Here is a 19,120-nt window from a genome sequence, read left to right on the forward strand (position 1 = left end):
GATATTTTCTGTGAAGAATAGTTATCTGTATGACTTTCAGCATTTCCATCTTCTGCCTTTTCATTTTAGTTTTATTAGTTCTTTCTATCGCCAAAAGAACAAATTAGACACCCCCTTTCTTACTCACCAAACACTGTTAACAGCCTTTGGTTACTAAGAAAGCAGCTATTTGTAAGGCTGATAAAATTAAATTTCATGATGTTTAGACAACACAGCCTTTAACTGGCTCATCACAAGTAAGTTTTTGCCTCCTGAGCTGGTATATTTTGGAATGGGTTATACACACTTCACTTATTTCCCATCACGTTTCTTAACATTCACAGGGAACGTTTGGTGGTATCAGTACCTTTGTAATCATAATAAAGGGAAGAAAACTCAAATCTTACTGTTCTTTGTTGATTTTATACAAGGATTGAGATTTACTGTCTTCACAACTGCATCTAAGATGATTTTCTCAAGATACTAAAGAAATGGAAAACCCATCTACACAGACTTACTATGATCTACATAGAGGAGGATCAAGGCTCTCAATGACCAGCTTCTTAAATTTTCTGTTGTCTTGGTTATTCACATCCACTGGAAGACACCTTTAATAGCCAGGGCCTTAGCTCTTTTGGTGCCAGTATTCTATACAAGGGGCTTCCCAGGTGGTGCCGTTGGTAAAGAATACACCCATCAATACAGGAGACGCAAGAGGTGTGGGTTCAATCCCTGGAAAGGGATGATCCCCCGGAGGAGGAAATGGCAACCAACTCTAGTATTCTTGCCTAGAAAATTCCATGGACAGAGGAGCCTGGCAGGCTACATTCCATGGGGTCAAAAGAGTCAAACACGGCTGAGCACACACATTATATACTAAGATCAGTTAAGATGGACATTAAATTTCTTGCCTGCTGCTGCTGCTGTTAAGTCGCTTCAGTTGTGTCCGACTCTGTGCGACCCCACAGATGGTAGCCCACCAGGCTCCCCCGTCCCTGGGATTCTCCAGGCAAGAACACTGGAGTGGGTTGCCACTTCCTTCTCCAATGCATGAAAGTGAAAAGTGAAAGTGAAGTAGCCTAGCCAACACCAAAGTACATCAGAGAATATGAGACAATTATGCTTATAACGGCTAAAGCCAAAAAGGCTAACTCACAGCTGGCCTAGAATACCTGTAGAGATATGACTTTGTAAACTAAAATCCAGAATTAATTAATTCTGGCATTTGTTTTACTAATTTCCTCCAAGATTCTTTGTATATCTTCTGGTAAATGAAATTTTATGATACCTGATCTCAAGGAGTTCATAATATGTATCTTTACTCTCAGAACTGAATCAGTGTGTGCTAATAAAAGGCTAATTGGCTTTTTCATTACACTTTATTTTTAGTTTGTTTTAAATTTTAGGAAACTTTAAAAATGCCATCCCAAACATCTGTGTACTCATATCAAAACTGAAAGACATTAATATATTATAATATTTACATGAAATAGTTTTACTTAGTAGAGACAGAAAGAAAATCATGTAAATGGAATTTGTCCTGCATCCCCAACTTCATTCCTTACCCTCCTACTAATCCTCACCAACAACACAGTCATCAGTTTGGTAGGGACCAAGGTCTTCCCCAGGCACTTGCCAATAGTCCTGACTTTCAACAGCTAAGCACCTGCATCGCTTTGCCTATCCCTATCTTTGACCACTAAAGCCCACCCATCCTAGTACATCAGGCCAGAAGGATCAAAATAAGCTCCTCTCCTCCTCCACAGCAGCCCTTAACAAGCAATTGATGGATGCTGATAGCCCTCATCCCTGAAGTGATCCTCTTCTGTCTTCCAGAGTTCTCCAGCAGGACTGTACTTGTCCCAGGTATTCACAGTTGTGAATCACTTGATAACACATCCTTTATTGGATTTCTTCTCTTTTCTGTTTCATTTCTCCACCACCTATTGGTTTCCTTTGTGACTGTCTCCAAAATAGGGCTTCCCAGATGGTGCTAGTGGTAAAGAACCTGCTTCCCAATAAAGAAGACTTAAGACAACCAGGTTTGATCCATGGGTCGGGAAGATCCCCTGGAGAAGGACATGACAGCCCACTCCAGTATTCTTGCCTGGAGAATCCATGGACAGAGGAACCTGGTGGGCTACTCTCCATGGGGTCGCAAAAAGACAGACATTATTAAAGTGACTTAGCATGCATGCTCTCCCAAATAAACTATCTGCACTTAAAGTCTTGTCTCAGAATATGCTTCAGTGCAACTCAAACTATTGTATTTCCCAATCTATGTTAACACAGATGACAAATAATGCTTGTTCACTTTAAAATCTAATGAATAAACATAACATATTTTATTTTATTTATGTATTCCTCTTTTGGTAGTTATTTAGATTGAGTTCACTATTTTGCTATTAAAAATTAGGCTGCCATGAACATCTTTGTATACCATCCTTGGGCACACAGGCAAGTTTCTCTCCTTTAAACACCCCATGTGATACTATTGCTTCATCATAAGCATATATGTCTTCACTTACTCAGATACTGCCAAATTATACTTCAATATACTTAACAAAATTTTATTCCAGCAAAAACTGATTTCATAAGTTTTAAAAATTTCATCAGTCTCATTTTTTCCTACATATTTCTTCAAAGAATCAACAAATAGAATTAACCATTTATTCCAGTGGACACAAACACGTCATACAGCTCAAAAAACCAGAAACAGACTCACAGATACGGAAAACAACCTTATGGTTACATAAGGGGAAGTGGGGAAGATAAATTAGAGATTGACAGACATCAGTTCAGTTGCTCAGTCGTGTCCAACTCTTTGCAACCCCAGGAATCTCAACATGCCAGGCTGCCCTGTCCATCACCAACTCCCAGAACCCAAACCCATCCATGTCCATCAAGTCGGTTATGCTAGCCAGCCATCGCATCCTCTGTCATCCCCTTCTCCTCCTGCCTCCAATCCTTCCCAGCATTAGGGTCATTTCCAGAGCCAATTCTTTGCATCTGGTGGCCAAAGTATTGGTTTCAGCTTCAGCATCAGTCCTTCCAATGAATATTCAGGACCCGACCGATTTCCTTTAGGATGGACTGGTTGGATCTTCTTGCAGTCCAAGGGATTCTTAAGAGTCTTCTCCAACACCACGGTTCAAAAGCATTGATTCTTCGGTGCTCAGCATTCTCTATACTCCAACTCTCACATCCATACATGACCACTGGAAAAACCATAGCCTTGACTAGAAGGACCTTTGTTGGCAAAGTAATGTCTCTGCTTCTAAATATGCTATCTAGGTTGGTCATAACTTTCCTTCCAAGGAGTAAGCGTCTTTTAATTTCACGGCTGCAGTCACCATCTGCAGTGATTTTGGAGCCCAGAAAAATAAAGTCTGACACTGTTTCCACTGTTTCCCCATTTATTACCATGAAGTGATGGGACCAGATGCCATGATCTTAGTTTTCTGAATGTTGAGCTTTAAGCCAACTTTTTCACTCTCCACTTTCACTTTCATCAAGAGGCTTTTGAGTTCCTCTTCACTTTCTGCCATAAAGGTGGTGTCATCTGCATATCTTAGGTTATTGATATTTCTCCCAGCAATCTTGATTCCAGCTTGTGCTTCTTCCAGCCCAACATGTCTCATGAAGTACTCTGCATATAAGTTAAATAAGCAGGGTGACAATATACAGGTTTGACGTACTCCTTTTCCTATTTGGAACCAGTCTGCTGTTCCATGTCCAGTTCTAACTATTGCTTCCTGACCTGCATACAAATTTCTCAAGAGGCAGATCAGGTGGTCTGGTATTCCCATCTCTTTCAGAATTTTCCACAGTTTATTGTGATCCACACAGTCAAAGGCTTTGGCATAGTCAATAAAGCAGAAGTAGATGTTTTTCTGGAACTCTCTTGCTTTTTCTATGATCCAATGGATGTTGGCAATTTGATCTCTGGTTCCTCTGCCTTTTCTAAAACCAGCTTCAACATCAGGAAGTTCACAGTTCACATATTGCTGAAGCCTGGCTTGGAGAATTTTGAGCATTACTTTACTAGCGTGTGAGATGAGTGCAATTGTGTGGTATTTAAGCATTCTTTGGCATTGCCTTTCTTTGGGATTGGAATGAAAACTGACCTTTTCAGGTCCTATGGCCACTGCTGAGTTTTCCAAATTTGCTGGCATATTGAGTGCAGCACTTTCACAGCATCATCTTTCAGGATTTGAAAGAGCTCAACTGGAATTCCATCACCTCCACTAGCTTTGTTCGTAGTGATGCTTTCTAAGGCCCACTTGACTTCACATTCCAGGATGTCTGGCTCTAGGTCAGTGATCACACCATCATGATTATCTGGGTCGTGAAGATCTTTTTTGTACAGTTCTTCTGTGTATTCTTGCCATCTCTTCTTAATATCTTCTGCTTCTGTTAGGTCCATACCATTTCTGTCCTTTGTTGAGCCCATCTTTGCATGAAATTTTCCCTTGGTATCTCTAATTTTCTTGCAGGGATCTCTAGTCTTTCCCATTATGTTGTTTTCCTCTACTTCTTTGCATTGATCGCTGAGGAAGGCTTTCTTATCTCTCCTTGCTATTCTTTGGAACTCTGCATTCAGATGGGAATATCTTTTCTTTTCTCCTTTGCTTTTTTTTTTTAATTTTATTTTGTTTTTAAACTTTACATAATTGTATTAGTTTTGCCAAATTCTTTTTTCACAGCTATTTATTTGTAAGGCCTCCTCAGACAGCCATGTTGCTATTCTGCATTTCTTTTTCTTGGGGATGGTCTTAATCCCTGTCTTCTGTACAATGTCACGAACCTCCATCCATAGTTCATCAGGGACTCTGTCTATCAGATCTATTCCCTTAAATCTATTTCTCACTTCCACTGTATAGTCATAAGGGATTTGATTCAGGTCATACCTAAATGAGCTAGTGGTTTTCCCCACTTTCTTCAATTTCAGTCTGAATTTGGCAATAAGGAGTTCATGATCTGAGCCACAGTCAGCTCCCGGTCTTGTTTTTGCTGACTGTATAGAGCTTCTCTATCTTTGGCTGCAAAGAATATAATCAATCTGATTTCGGTGTTGATCATCTGGTGATGTCCATGTGTAGAGTCTTCTCTTGTGATATACTACTCTATATAAACAACAAGGTTCTACTAAAGAGTGCAAGGAAATACATTCAGTATCTTGTAAATAACCTATAATGGAAAAGAATGAACATCACAGAAATACTTCTATGACATTAGGATAAAACATACAATCCTCTAGAGGCAAATATACTAGAAGTGAATCTGACATATTATAAAAATAGAAGCACTGCCAATTTTTTTAAACACTAATTTGTATAAGGTTATTGTTGACTTGTTAACACTTGGGACTTATTTTAATTTTCAAAATTTCTAAAGTTGAAAATATGTTAAACATAGCTAAAGTTGATTTTTATTAATAGCATCTAGAGTCAGGGGGTTTGATCTGGAATGCTGAAGTCTTGACAATGATGTAGTTGTCCATTACATCCAAAACTTTCCATATATATTCATTTTATCTAAACTTACTGGTCCAGTGGTGAAGAATACACCTGCAGGAGATGCTGGTGATGCAAGAGACAAAGGTTCAATTCCTGGATTGGGCAAATCCTCGGGAGGAGGAAATGGCAACCCACTCCAGTATTCTTGTCTGGAAAACTCCATGGCAGGCTACAGTCCATGTGGACAGTTCATGGACGACTCAGCATGTACACACACATACACACATCAACGTGTTAAGGTAATTAACCATGACAATATTTCAAAGTTCTTGAACCACATTTTTAATTCCACTGAAGAAAGTTAAAATAAATTAGCACATATGTAAATATTAAAATTTAAGTAAATTCTATTGTAGAGTGAACCTTTTATCTGTTGAACAGTTGACTGTGTGCAAAATTTAGTTACAGCATATACCTATAAATAAACGAGACTAAAATAAATAATTTGAATAAGAATTTTGTACTTAAAAAATAAAATGTAGGATATATTCAAATAGCCCCATAAAACTTTATTCTTTTTCATTAAATATTTAAGGTATTTCCTTAAAGATGAATGGAGCAGAGAACATACTTTATTAATATGTAAAGATAATTTCATTTAGAACTCAAAGTTTCAGGTATTTATCACACTCTAAAACATCAACTAACAATAATATCAGTAAAAGAAAAAAGCACAATGTGGACATTGGACAGAAAGATTTTGAAAAATATACCAAAATAACATAAAATGTAAAGCATTTAATTATCAGAAGGTGGAAAAGTTTTGCTGTAAATCCCTAAGAAATTAAAATAAAAATAGAGTATGAATGTATTGATATTTATACATCATAGATACATGTAGGTACACCTCAAAAGACATACACACACAAGAAGACTCTTGAATGTGGAATTTAAAAACTCATTGTTGGGACCACTGGCAAGCTTTTCCAGGCTGACTGCTGCTCAAGGGAAAGAGACTAGGGAAACCCATTCAGCCTGATTCAATTTAGATATGCAAATTTTATCTTGTGTGCTTGAAAGGAACATTATGGTACAGCATAATTTGCATTTTCAGTTGTAAGATATAGTATTTCAAATCTAATAAAAACACCCCTCTATAGTCCACTTTAACAGTCCCCACATTTTAGCCTATCCACTGTTCACTTTCACTTTCAAACTGCACTGCACATGTCAAACTATCAAATTAGTTTATTAGGAAAAGACAAATATATTATGGAAGTCATTCTCTATACAAACGGGGGGAAATATTAAGTGGTAATTAACTGCTAACATATGACATAATTTAGAGGAACAGACAAAAAGAGTCCTTGAAAGAAATGAAGAATTATTCTATGTCAAATATATTTTTATTGATGAGTCTGATGGAAAGTTAAACTTTGGAATGAGAGCCAAGGTTTTCAACTAACAATTTACCTTTACAAAAAGATATTACACACTCAACTAAAGTTTTACCAATTTGGATAATGAGCACTGAAAAATCATTTTAAAAAGAGACTCTTGGGTTAAGATCTGTCTGTAAGTCATATTTTTAGAGAAATACTTCTCTCATCATCAGGTAAGTAAATAGCCACATCACATTAATAATTATTTGCAAGTTTCATAAATACTAACCTCTAAATAGGAGAAATAAATTGTATAAATCCCCTCACATTAATGCTTCTATATCAGGTCTACTAATATCTCTGTTAATATCATGTCTACATGGAAAGAATTTTTAAAAGACCAAGTTTCATTCAGTCAATAAGATGCTATGAAATTTCTAATCTAAAACTGGTACTATTTTTCCTGTTGATCCTCAATCATACTCATTTTTCACTATCCAAGATGGATAATGTAGTATGGAAACAATGACCAAGAGTTCCAGTTTGACAAGTATAATAGGTAAACATGTGGGGAAACAATTTAAGTGGGCAATTAAATGTAAGGTCTGTTACTCAAAGGCTTTGCTGGTGGCTCAGTGGTAAAGAATCCACCTGCTAATGCAAGAGACGTGAGTTCAATTCCTGGGTCAGGAAGATCTCTTGGCGACAGAAATGGCAACCCACTCCAGTATTCTTCCTGGAAAATCCCATGGACAGAGGAGCCTGGCAGGCTATAGTCCATGGGGTCACAGAGTGGGACAAGACTTGGCAACTCAACAACAACTATCCTAACAACTTTAGCAATAACTAACTAATAACTTTAGTGGCTTTTGTTTCATTTTTTTTTTTTTTTAAGTTGGATCCAGTCAAGGCTCATCACGCCTCTTTAGCCTCTACAACAATCCCTCCCAACTTCCCAATCCTGGAAAAAAGCCAACATTTCTTTTCGTTTCTTTTTTCTGAGAATACAGATACAGTATATTAGCATGTCTGTGCCTGTACTCCTGACTTTATTTTGCTATTATTTTGTTTTTAATGAAGCATAATCGATTTACAATATTGTATTAGTTTCAAGTATACAAAATAGTGATTCAGTATATTTGCAGGTTATTTTCCATTGTAGACTGCTGTAAGATAATGGGTATAATTCCCTGTGCTATACAATACATCTTTGTAACTTTGTTCTCTACAGTAGTTTGTATCTGTTAATCCCGTACCATCCTTACTTCCGTCTCTCTTTTGATAACCAGAAGTGTGTTTTTTCTGTATCTCTGTTTCTGTTTTGTCTATACATTCATTTGGTATTATTTTTTAGATTACACATAAAAGTGATATCACACTCTTTGTTTTCCTCTGACTTATTTCACTAAGCATAACATTCTCTAAGTTCTTCCATATTGCTGAAAATGGCAGTATTTTGTTCTTTTATATGGCTGAGTAATATTCCATTTTAAAATATATACCTCATCTTCTTAATTTAATCATCTGCTTATGGGCACTTTGATTGCTTTCGTTTACTGGATATTGTAAACCATGCTGCTATGAACACTGGGTTGTGTTCATCTTTTCAAATTACTGTATTAATTTTTTCCAGAGAACAACAGTATGTTTTAGCCAAGGTTATTTTAGTTACATCTTCAATAGTTTCTTCAGCCTTGCAAACAAGGTAAAAACTAAGATATGAGTTAATTCAAAGAGAAATCAATAGATTGTATGAAAAATGGAAAGTTCTCACAAGCTTAAATACAGGCATTCAAGAGTAAACATGATCCTTAATCCTTTCAGTGTTAGAATATAGTCTGCCCCACTCACTCCCATCAGAAAAAGTTAATCCAATAGTGTTTCAATCACCTTATACTACATTTAAAAATATTCCATCCATCCCTAAGCTTTGTTTGTTCACATTTTGAAGCTTTTGTTTTCCACAGGCCAAACTTCAAAGCAAATTGGTTTTACACACACCTTGCATTATAGCTTCAGAGGTTAGAGATGATAAAATTAAGCTAGGGTTAAGTATGTGCAGGAGTATTAGACAAGCCTCTCACAGCCCCCATACAATTTCCTACCCTTCCCTCAAAACGCCCCAGAGGCTTAATTCTGTAGTCATAACCAGTCACCTCAGGGGTTTACCACACCACACGCTGTTTCCCTTGGAAGTGGCATAAAAGCCTCCCTGCTCCCATGATTATCTCATCCCTTAAGGCCCTAATAGAGTGTCCCTAGACCTTAATAACATAGTCTCTTTTTTATTTCCATATGAAGAATCTTTGTAAAATAATTATTATTCCTATATTATTCTGCAGCATACTTTAAATAAATGGCCAGAGTGTAAGAACAGATTAACACAAATTAACCTGACTTGTTCTTCTTGATTTAGCACATTGATTGCTGTATGTGCCACAAAGTTGTGGGAATTGATTCTTACATTTTATTCAAGATATGCCCATTATAAAGACTTTCAACTTGACATTTTAGATCTCTCTATAGCATAGACACAGGATCATTAAATATTTAGCCTGTGTCTCACAGGCCTCCTAGAGCAGTTTAAATTTATTCTCACTTAATCTTTGAATCTTTCACTTACCCTGCTTAGTTCCTAAACAGTGTGGTTTTCAGTCTGGAAATCACAGGGCTTTATTATCTTTTCAAGCAAGTACAAAGTTTCTTTTTCTTTGCGATGATTTTAGAGTTTATTCTAACAAATATATCCCAACACTGATGTTTATCTTAATGAGTTTCAATGAAACATCTCCTTGCAGAATTCATTTTCATCATCACTGATAAATGTTTTTACATATGACTTATTGTTACTGCCTTTTGTTTCCTCATATGGGTTTTCCTATATGATTTGCTTACACAGCTGGCTTGTGTTTGAGGCTATGCATTTTCTAAACAGATATGGGCTAAAGAAGGAAGCAAACTTAATAAAATGACAAATAAATCAGGGCCTGAATATTCCCTTGTAAAGATTCTCACCAGGAAATTTTAAAATATTGAATAAAGCAAAGTCCATTTGGGGAGAAGGAGATTATCTGTGAGACAGGTTTTTATTAATGCATTTGAAACGAATACTGTTCATCAGTAAGGCATCAATGAAACTGATATCCTTTTCCCTAAGATTTATATCCATTTTATTCTGTTTTTCTGCCCTTTGAACAGAATTGTCTGTTTTTTGCTTTCCCAAGGGAAAAACCTCAGTGAGCTTTTATGGAGCCATATTTTTTTAAACCTAAGGATGCAATTGTATATCGTTAATAGATAATATTATGTCTGTTTTTATTGTTTTTACATAACATGTCAGAAATGAAAGCATTTTTTATTTCATGGCCAACAATCAAAATCACTATAATGCATAGTATTTTTCTTGGAATTGTTCCTTATTAAATTCAGAATTACAAAACTCTTCGGAAGAAACTGTCTTGCAAACCTTAACTAAATTATCTAGTCTCAGCTAAATATAGAAGTGAAAACTAGTAAATATTTGCAATCCATTATATTATCTGCTTTGGTGATTAACAGTCCATAAAGAGATGTTAAGGATATGGTTTCATCTTATGCAGGCTTTACATCTAGATGCCATACTGACATAGGCTGTTTTAGTAGGAAGTCAGTGGGGCAGCCACAATTTCTGGACCACAACAGTGAATGTTTTAAAACCCTGAGGAATTGCAGGCCCATTTAGTCCATCTGTGTTACAAGGCGGGGTAAACAGGAGCAAGGGTGTATGAGACTTCAGTTACTGAATAAAATTATTCTTCCAGGCATCAAGGGCTAACAAAACATGCATTAGTATGCACTATGGGGGGAGGGGAGGGAGGTTAGCATTTTCCCTAAAGTCAGGGAGATGGGCTTTTTAATCACCAAAACCAAATTGCCCAGAGAATCCATCTATTCTTCAGTTATTTCCAAAACCTCTAATATTTTTTTATGACTTTTCATTTAAATAATTCAAGTAAACTGAGATTTTAAATTTTTGATGGATTTATTTTCTGTAACTCCTGAGTTCTGTAATTTTAAAATGTTTTTACAAAAAAACTAATTCACACATATAGTAACAGTAGAACCTATAAGGTTACATCTTTGTAGCATCAAACAGTCACAACAGAAAATAACAGCAAACAGCAAAGCAAACAGTTAAAGGGAACAGTGTCATTTTCCCAGATAAGTCATAGATCTCTTTTTTAGATACTGATTTGTTCAAGCAGAGCAATAATTATGTGACAGTCATTTGACTGAGGACCTTCATGGAGGATCCAAATGGTGTTCAGGCTTAATTATTTAGCAAGTCTATCCTAAGCAGAGCATTTGAAATGTAACAAACAAAATGGCTCCTGAGTAACAAAACATCCAGACAGCTATCACCACAAAGGTAGATCAGAAACTTGAAGAATTTTCAGAGTTGAGGCATATTAGGATTTATTGACTATTAATTCTACTTATCCATTTCACCGTTGGAGTGACTTGACTATTAAAGACAAAAGAATGAATGGCTACATCAAATTCAAGTCCATACTTCCTAAAAATTATGTTACCAAATTCTTTGTCCTCTTTCATTCTAATGCCTCTTTCCAAGTTACTGGCATGTAGGTACTTGCATCTTCACATGGCTTTTTCTACATACAAGGAAACTCTTAGTAAAGTGGTCTCAGAACGCTAACACAAAAATAGGTATAAGATTTTACAGTGTCTGCAACATTACAGTAATACGTTCTGAAAATATGAAAATAGTATTTCAGTTTAAGTGCTTCAAAATTCCATTTTCCAAGAATATCTGAAGCAGATGGGGCTAAAATTATTTACATTTTACAGATCATTTGTGTCTCAGACTTTTTCCACTTTCAATTTAATGTAAGCAATTGGGTGCATTTTCATAAGGGAGATAATTTGATACTGAACAGTCTAGAAAGAGAATCTAATGTCAATTTTACTTGTGAGCCTAAAATAAATTATAGGCATAGCTCCTTTTATTGCACCTTACAGATTCAGCATTTCTTACAAAATGAAGGTTTGTGCCAATCCTGCTTGGAGCTAGCCTATCAGTGCCAGTTTTTCCAACACCTCACTTCATGTCTCTGTGTCATATTTTGGTAATATGAGGCTAAATTTCAAACATTTTCATTATTATTGCATTCGTTATGGTGATCTGTGATCTTTGATGGCACTATCACAAAAAGTTAAAACTTGTTGAAGGTTCAGATGATGCTTAGAATTTTTTAGCCATGAGGTATTTTTAAATTAAGGTATGCACATTGTTTAAGGCAAAATATTATTAAATACTTAACAAAGCATAGTATAAACATAACTTTAATATGAGCTGGGTAACAAAACAATTTATGTAACTTACTTTATTCCAGGTCTGGAAAAAAACTTACAATATTTCTGAGGTCTGCCTGAAATAAGGGCATGGTTTGTGAGCACTTTCTTAAAAAGCAAGCAATGATCACTACAGACAGAAAAATTCATTAGTAAATAATAACATAGACTATCCTCATTTTCTTTGTAAAACTTTTAATCTTATAAATTAAGAAAAGGTGGAATATATTAATAAAATGTATTAAATCTTAAGAAAGTAGGTTATTTACTGTCCCTCAAACTGGGCTTTCATGTCTGCAGTCACCATCTGCAGTGATTTTGGAGCCCCCCAAAAAATAAAGTCTGTCACTGTTTCTACTGTTGCCCCATCTATTTGCCATGAAGTGATGGGACTGATGCCATGAAATTAGTTGTCTGAATACTGAGTTTTAAGCCAACTTTTTCACTCTCCTCTTTCACTTTCATCAAGAGGCTCTTTAGTTCTTCTTCACTTTCTGTCATAAGGGTGGTGTCATCTGTATATCTGAAGTTATAGATATTTCTCCCAGCAATGTTGATTCCATCTTGTGCTTCCTCCAGCCCAGCATGTCTCATGATGTACTCTGCATATAAGTTAAATAAGCAGGGTGACAGTATACAACCTTGACATACTCCTTTTCCTATTTGGAACCAGTCTCTTGTTCCATGTCCAGTTCTAACTGTTGCTTCCTGACCTGCATACAGGTTTCTCAAGAGGCAGGTCAGGTGGTCTGGTATTCTCATCTCTTTCAGAATTTTCCACAGTTTATTGTGATCCACATAGTCAAAGGCTTTGGCATAGTCAATAAGGCATATATTGATATTTTTCTGGAACTCTCTTGCTTTTTTTGATGATTCAGTGGATGTTGGCAATTTGATCCCTGGTTCCTCTGCCTTTTCTAAAACCAGCTTGAACATCTGGAAGTTCACAGTTCACATACTATCGAAGCCTGGCTTGGAGAATTTTGAGCATTACTTTACTAGCATGTGAGATGAGTGCAATTGTGCAGAAGTTTGAGCATTCTTTGGCATTGCCTATCTTTGGGATTGGAATGAAAACTGATCTTTGACAGTCCTGTAGCCACTGCTGTGTTTTCCAAATTTGTTGGCATATTGAGTGCAGCACTTTCACAGCATCATCTTTCAGGACTTGAAATAGCTCAACTGGATTTCCATCACCTCCACTAGCTTTGTTTGTAGTGATGCTTCCTAAGGCTCACTTGACTTCATATTCCAGGATGTCTGGTTCTAGGTGAGTGATCACACCATCATGATTATCTGGGTCATGAAGATCTTTTTTGTACAGTTCTGTGTAGTCTTGCCACCTCTTAATAGCTTCTGCTTCTGTTCAGTTCAATTCAGTAACTCGGTCGTGTCTGACTCTTTGCGACCCCATGAATCGCAGCACGCCAGGCCTCCCTGTCCATCACCAACTCCCAGAGTTCACTCAGACTCACATCCCTCGAGTCAGTGATGCCATCCAGCCATCTCATCCTCTGTCGTCCCCTTCTCCTCCTGCCCCCAATCCCTCCCAGCATCAGAGTCTTTTCCAATGAGTCAACTCTTCGCATGAGGTGGCCAAAGTACTGGAGTTTCAGCTGTAGCATCATTCCTTCCAAAGAAATCCCAGGGCTGATCTCCTTCAGAATGGACTGCTTGGATCTCTTTGCAGTCCAAGGGACTCTCAAGAGTCTTCTCCAACACCACAGTTAAAAAGCATCAATTCTTCGGTGCTCAGCCTTCTTCACAGTCCAACTCTCACATCCATACATGACCAATGGAAAAATCATAGCCTTGACTAGACGGACCTTTGTTGGCAAAGAAATGTCTCTGCTCTTCAATATGCTATCTATGTTGGTCATAACTTTTCTTCCAAGAAGTAAGTGTCTTTTAATTTCATGGCTGCAGTCACCATCTGCAGTGATTTTGGAGCCCAGAAAAATAAAGTCTGACACTGTTTCCACTGTTTCCCCATCTATTTGCCATGAAGTGATAGGACCAGATGCCATGATCTTAGTTTTCTGTATGTTGAGTTTTAAGCTAGCTTTTCCTTCCAATGAATATTCAGGACTGATATCCTTTAGGATGGACTGGTGGGATCTCCTTGCAGTCCAAGGGACTCTCAAGAGTCTTCTCCAACACCACAGTTCAAAAGCATCAATTCTTTGGTGCTCAGTTTTCTTTGTAGTCTGACTCTCACATCCATACATGACCACTGGACAAACCATAGCTTTGACTAGAGAAACCTTAGTTGGCATTGTAATGTCTCTTCTTTTTAATATGCTATTTACGTTGGTCATAGCTTTTCTTTCAAGGAGCAAGTATCTTTTAATTTCATGGTTGCAGTCACCATCTGCAGTGATTTTGGAGCCCAAGAAAAGAAAGTCTCTCACTGTTTCCACTATTACCCCATCTATTTGCCATGAAGTGATAGGACCAGATGCCATGATCTTAGTTTTCTGTATGTTGAGTTTTAAGCTAGCTTTTTCACTCTCCTCTTTTACTTTCATCAAGAGGCTCTTTAGTTCTTCTTTGCTTTCTGCCAAAATGGTGGTGTCATCCATATATCTGAGGTGTCACCCAAAATATCTTACTGATATTTCTCCTGGAAATCTTGATTCCAGCTTGTGCTTTATTCAGCCCAGCATTTCACAAGCAGTGTGACAATATACAGCCTTGACGTATTCCTTTCCTGATTTGGAACCAGTCTGTTGTTCCATGTCCCGTTCTAACTGTTGCTTCTTGACCTGTATACAGATTTCTCAGTAAGCAGGTAAGGTGGTCTGGTATTCCCATCTTTTTAAGAATTTTCCACAGTTTGATGTGCTCCACAGAGTCAAAGGCTTTGACGTAGTCAATAAAGCATAAGTAGGTATTTTTTAGGAGCTCTCTTGCTTTTGCAATGATCCAATGGATGTTGGTAATTTGATCTCTGGTTCCTCTGTCTTTTCTAACCAGCTTGAACACATGGAAATTCATGGTTCATATTCTGCTGGATGGAATCCAGTTGAGCTATTTCAAATCCTAAAGATGATGCTGTGAAAGTGCTGCACTCAATATACCAGCAAATTTGGAAAACTCAGCAGTGGCCACCAGATTGGAAAAGGCCAGTTTTCATTCCAATCCCAAAGAAAGACAATGTCAAAGAATGTTCAAACTACTGCACAATGGCACTCATCTCACATGCTCGCAAAGTAATGCTCAAAATTCTCCAAGCCAGGCTTCAATAGTACATGGCTTTACCCATAAATACCAACAAAAGGAGCAGCATTACAAAACATGTGAAAATATGCTACAATATTTAAAGAAGTGGGGAGTGGAAGTTAGAGCATACGTCTTGTCAAGGAAATAAAACTACTTAAAAGGAATTTTCAAACATGTCTAACTTATTATCATGATAGGATTCAAAAATATTCTGCCTCTATTCAAACGGAATTGAAACTCATTGAAAATAACAAGTCTGAGATCAAGAAATGGAGATTTAAAATACATTGAATAAAAAGCTGCAGTAGAGAGAATGAACATCAGACTGCATTAAACCAACTTCTATAAATCCCAATATATGAAGTTAAATGAAGTTTAAGCAATTATCCCTCATATCAAAATTAAAATTACAAAGATGTGAAATCATACAAGATATGTCAATTCTTTCAAAAAAGTTCCTTCCATCTGCAGTAGAAATTTCAGAGGCATAAGAGAGGAAAGGAAGGAAACAATACCAAGAAAAAGAAAGAAATTATAGAAGGACTTTTCTTGCAAAGTTCACAAAACAAGAAAGATATAGATTAAGAAAAACAAAGCAATGAGCCACAAAATGATAGACTAGAAGGTCCCCTGCTCATATCCCCCCTCACCATAATAATTTGGCAGCCATCTATATAGACAATAGTGATTTCTGTGGGAGCTTTGGGATCCAGATGGAAAACTGTGAAACCCCAGTGGAGTCTAAAACTGAGGAGGTCTGTTTTGGGAAACAGCCCAATGCTGAGATGCTGACTCCTGGCTACAGACTTAGAAAAACCCTGACCCCTGTGGACTTGGCTACAGCCCCAGCAGCCTTTGAGTCTACCACTGGCATCATATATACTAAGTGACCCTAGAGAAGTCCTATCCATACATAACTCAGGGAAGAGGCCTGGAGGACTTCGTCCTGGTTGTGAACCCTTAAACAGCAATGGTTCCTTCCTCTCTCAGCTACAGTCAGAGGACAGTCCTGACTGCCAACCGATTCCCCAAATGATCTGAAAGGAGCTCTCTCAAGGACTTGGTGGGAGTCAAGGCCATCTGTATACCTTGCTTATATATCTGTGACCCAATCTTTCTGTATCCAAATATGAATGAACCCTAAAGCAGCCCTGTACTCAGTGTCAAACCCTACTGAACAAGGTGTTGGAGGCAGTCTCCTTCACCGAGTGATCAGTCTGCCCAAACTCCTGGTAACAGGTTCACCAACTGTGGAACCCACTGCAGACTCAGCAACAGTCATATGACCCAGCTCCAACCTAGGCTGATTTCAAGTTTGGAGATAATTTCATCAGCCTGGGGAACCAACAGAAGAATGTCATTGCCTGCTGAAACCAGTCCATAAAGAGTAGAGGAAAGGTCTGCTTATTCAGATGCACAGATACAAACACAAGGCTACGTGGATGACAAAAAAAAATCAAGAAAACATGGCAACACCAAGGCAAAGCAGTGGTTTTATACATTTAAAGTGCTGAAAGAAAAAAAAAAAAAAATAACCTGCCAGCCAAGAATACTATACCCAGAAAAAGTGTTTTCCAGCAATGAAAGAAAGGCACTGCAAGACAAAAATTAAAGCTCAGGAGTTTATCATCACTGGACCCTCTTACACCTGAGAAGCCCATAAAGTGTGATATCAATTGACAAAATGTGGAGGGAAGAGAAATAAAAGTGTAGAGTGTTTGTTTGAAATTAAATGTAAGTTATTATCAGTCTAAAATGCTATTATAAATACATTTTATTTCATGTAAGCCTCAGAATAACAAGAAAAACTTTTAACAGAGACACAAAATATAAAGGAATAATGTCATATAACAATAACAAGGTTACAAAAGGAGACCACAAGAGAGAAAAAGACAAAGAGCTTCCCAGGTGATGCTACTGATAAAGAACCTACCTGCCAAAGCAAGGTTTGATAAGAGACACAGGTTTGACCCCTGGGTTGGGAATATCCCCTGGAAGAGGGCGTGGCCACTTCAGAATTCTTTCCTGGAGAATCCCATGGACAGAGGAACCCTAAGTCCATATGGTTGCAAAAAGCTGGACATGACTGCAGCATCTTAGCACAGTACAACACATATGTACAGCAAAACACATATATATATAAATAGAAATCAAATGTAAAATAAGTTATATTGTTATGACCAGAAAAAAAATATGTGAAAGAGACAATGTTCTATTAACAAATGGCAAAAACTCTCAAAAACAAAAGTACTTCTAGATTATATGTGCATGTCTAGAAGTACTTGCATGCAAGTGAGTGGGAGAGATATAAAAATGCCAACTTAATTGATGGGGAAAGAAGGAAAGTAATCATTCTGGAAAACTGTTTATTATTTTCTCTCAATATAATACCAAATAGGCGAAGAGCTAAACACCAAGCGACCACCAGAATACTGAAACCAAATATAAATAAACTTTTATGAAAATCTTTTTGTAAAATGGGCATTTGTTTCTACATATAATACAAAAGAAAAGTATTAAGGTAAAATATAAAACACCTTATGTAATAGAAGGTTTTAATTATGTTGAAAATTTTCTAATATAGCATGTCTGCCTGACATAAATGAAGTACTCTTCCAATAAGTCACGATGATTGATTCAGGGATGGGCTCACAAAGTCAGAAGAGTAAAACTCAGCTCTAAGACCAATATTAAAACTGTCACAAACAAAAGCATTCTCTTCTCAATGGCATTGCCAATTAAAGGATCAGAGAAATCTGGAGATGACAAGAGACTCCGAATTAAGAATAAGGTCAACCCAGAAGATAACCAGTAAATTGAGCAATGGATAAGAAGATAATGTTCCTTTGGTATGTGTGTCTAGCCAAGCTGCAAATCTGTGGATGGTCCCATAAACCTATACCTTTTCTTTTTCATCCTTTCCTTTTTCAAAGATGAACTGTAAGTTGCATTCCTGACCCTTGAGAGGAAAATATTCCTAGGTGGAAATTATTATTGTATTAGAAAACAATATATGCTCATTTAAATGGTTCAAATAGTAAACCAAGCATACAAATTTTAAACTGTTGTCCATATTTGGCAAAACTAATACAATTATGTAAAGTTTAAAAATAAAATAAAATTAAATTAAAAAAAATAAATAAACTGTTGTCCAGAACTGTTTACAGTTCAAATAGGTATCCTTCTAGATGTAAAAATATACATATGTATATAATTTTAAAAAACATTTATGAATTGACATGGAAATCATAAATTCTATTATATTTAATGTTATTAATATTATGTTATGATTATATTTTCATGTAACAGTTCAACATACTGTTCTATGCCTATAAATATGGATTTTTCATATTCTTTTAATAGCTATGTAATATTTCATTACACAGTGATGATTTACTCAATATTTATCTTTAGACACTTATGTTAGTTCTGTTATTTTTAAAATTACAAACAATACTTAGTAGACATCTTTGTATGTACATATTTGCACAAGCGTACATGTATTAATACACTGAACAATGAATTCTTATCTCAAGTTGTCTGACCTATTGGTGGAATAGTAAAAAACACAGAAAATACAATTTGTGTTGACATTCATTACAGAAATAAATTCCATCTGAAGCCATGCATACAAAATGCAATTGGAATGGTATTTTTGCCTGACTGAGAGAGAAATACTCTTTTCTTTAATTTATTTATTTTAATTGGAGGCTAATGACTTTACAA

The sequence above is a fragment of the Bubalus kerabau genome, chromosome 8, assembly GCF_029407905.1.
Source record: "Bubalus kerabau isolate K-KA32 ecotype Philippines breed swamp buffalo chromosome 8, PCC_UOA_SB_1v2, whole genome shotgun sequence".
NCBI lineage: Eukaryota > Metazoa > Chordata > Mammalia > Artiodactyla > Bovidae > Bubalus > Bubalus kerabau.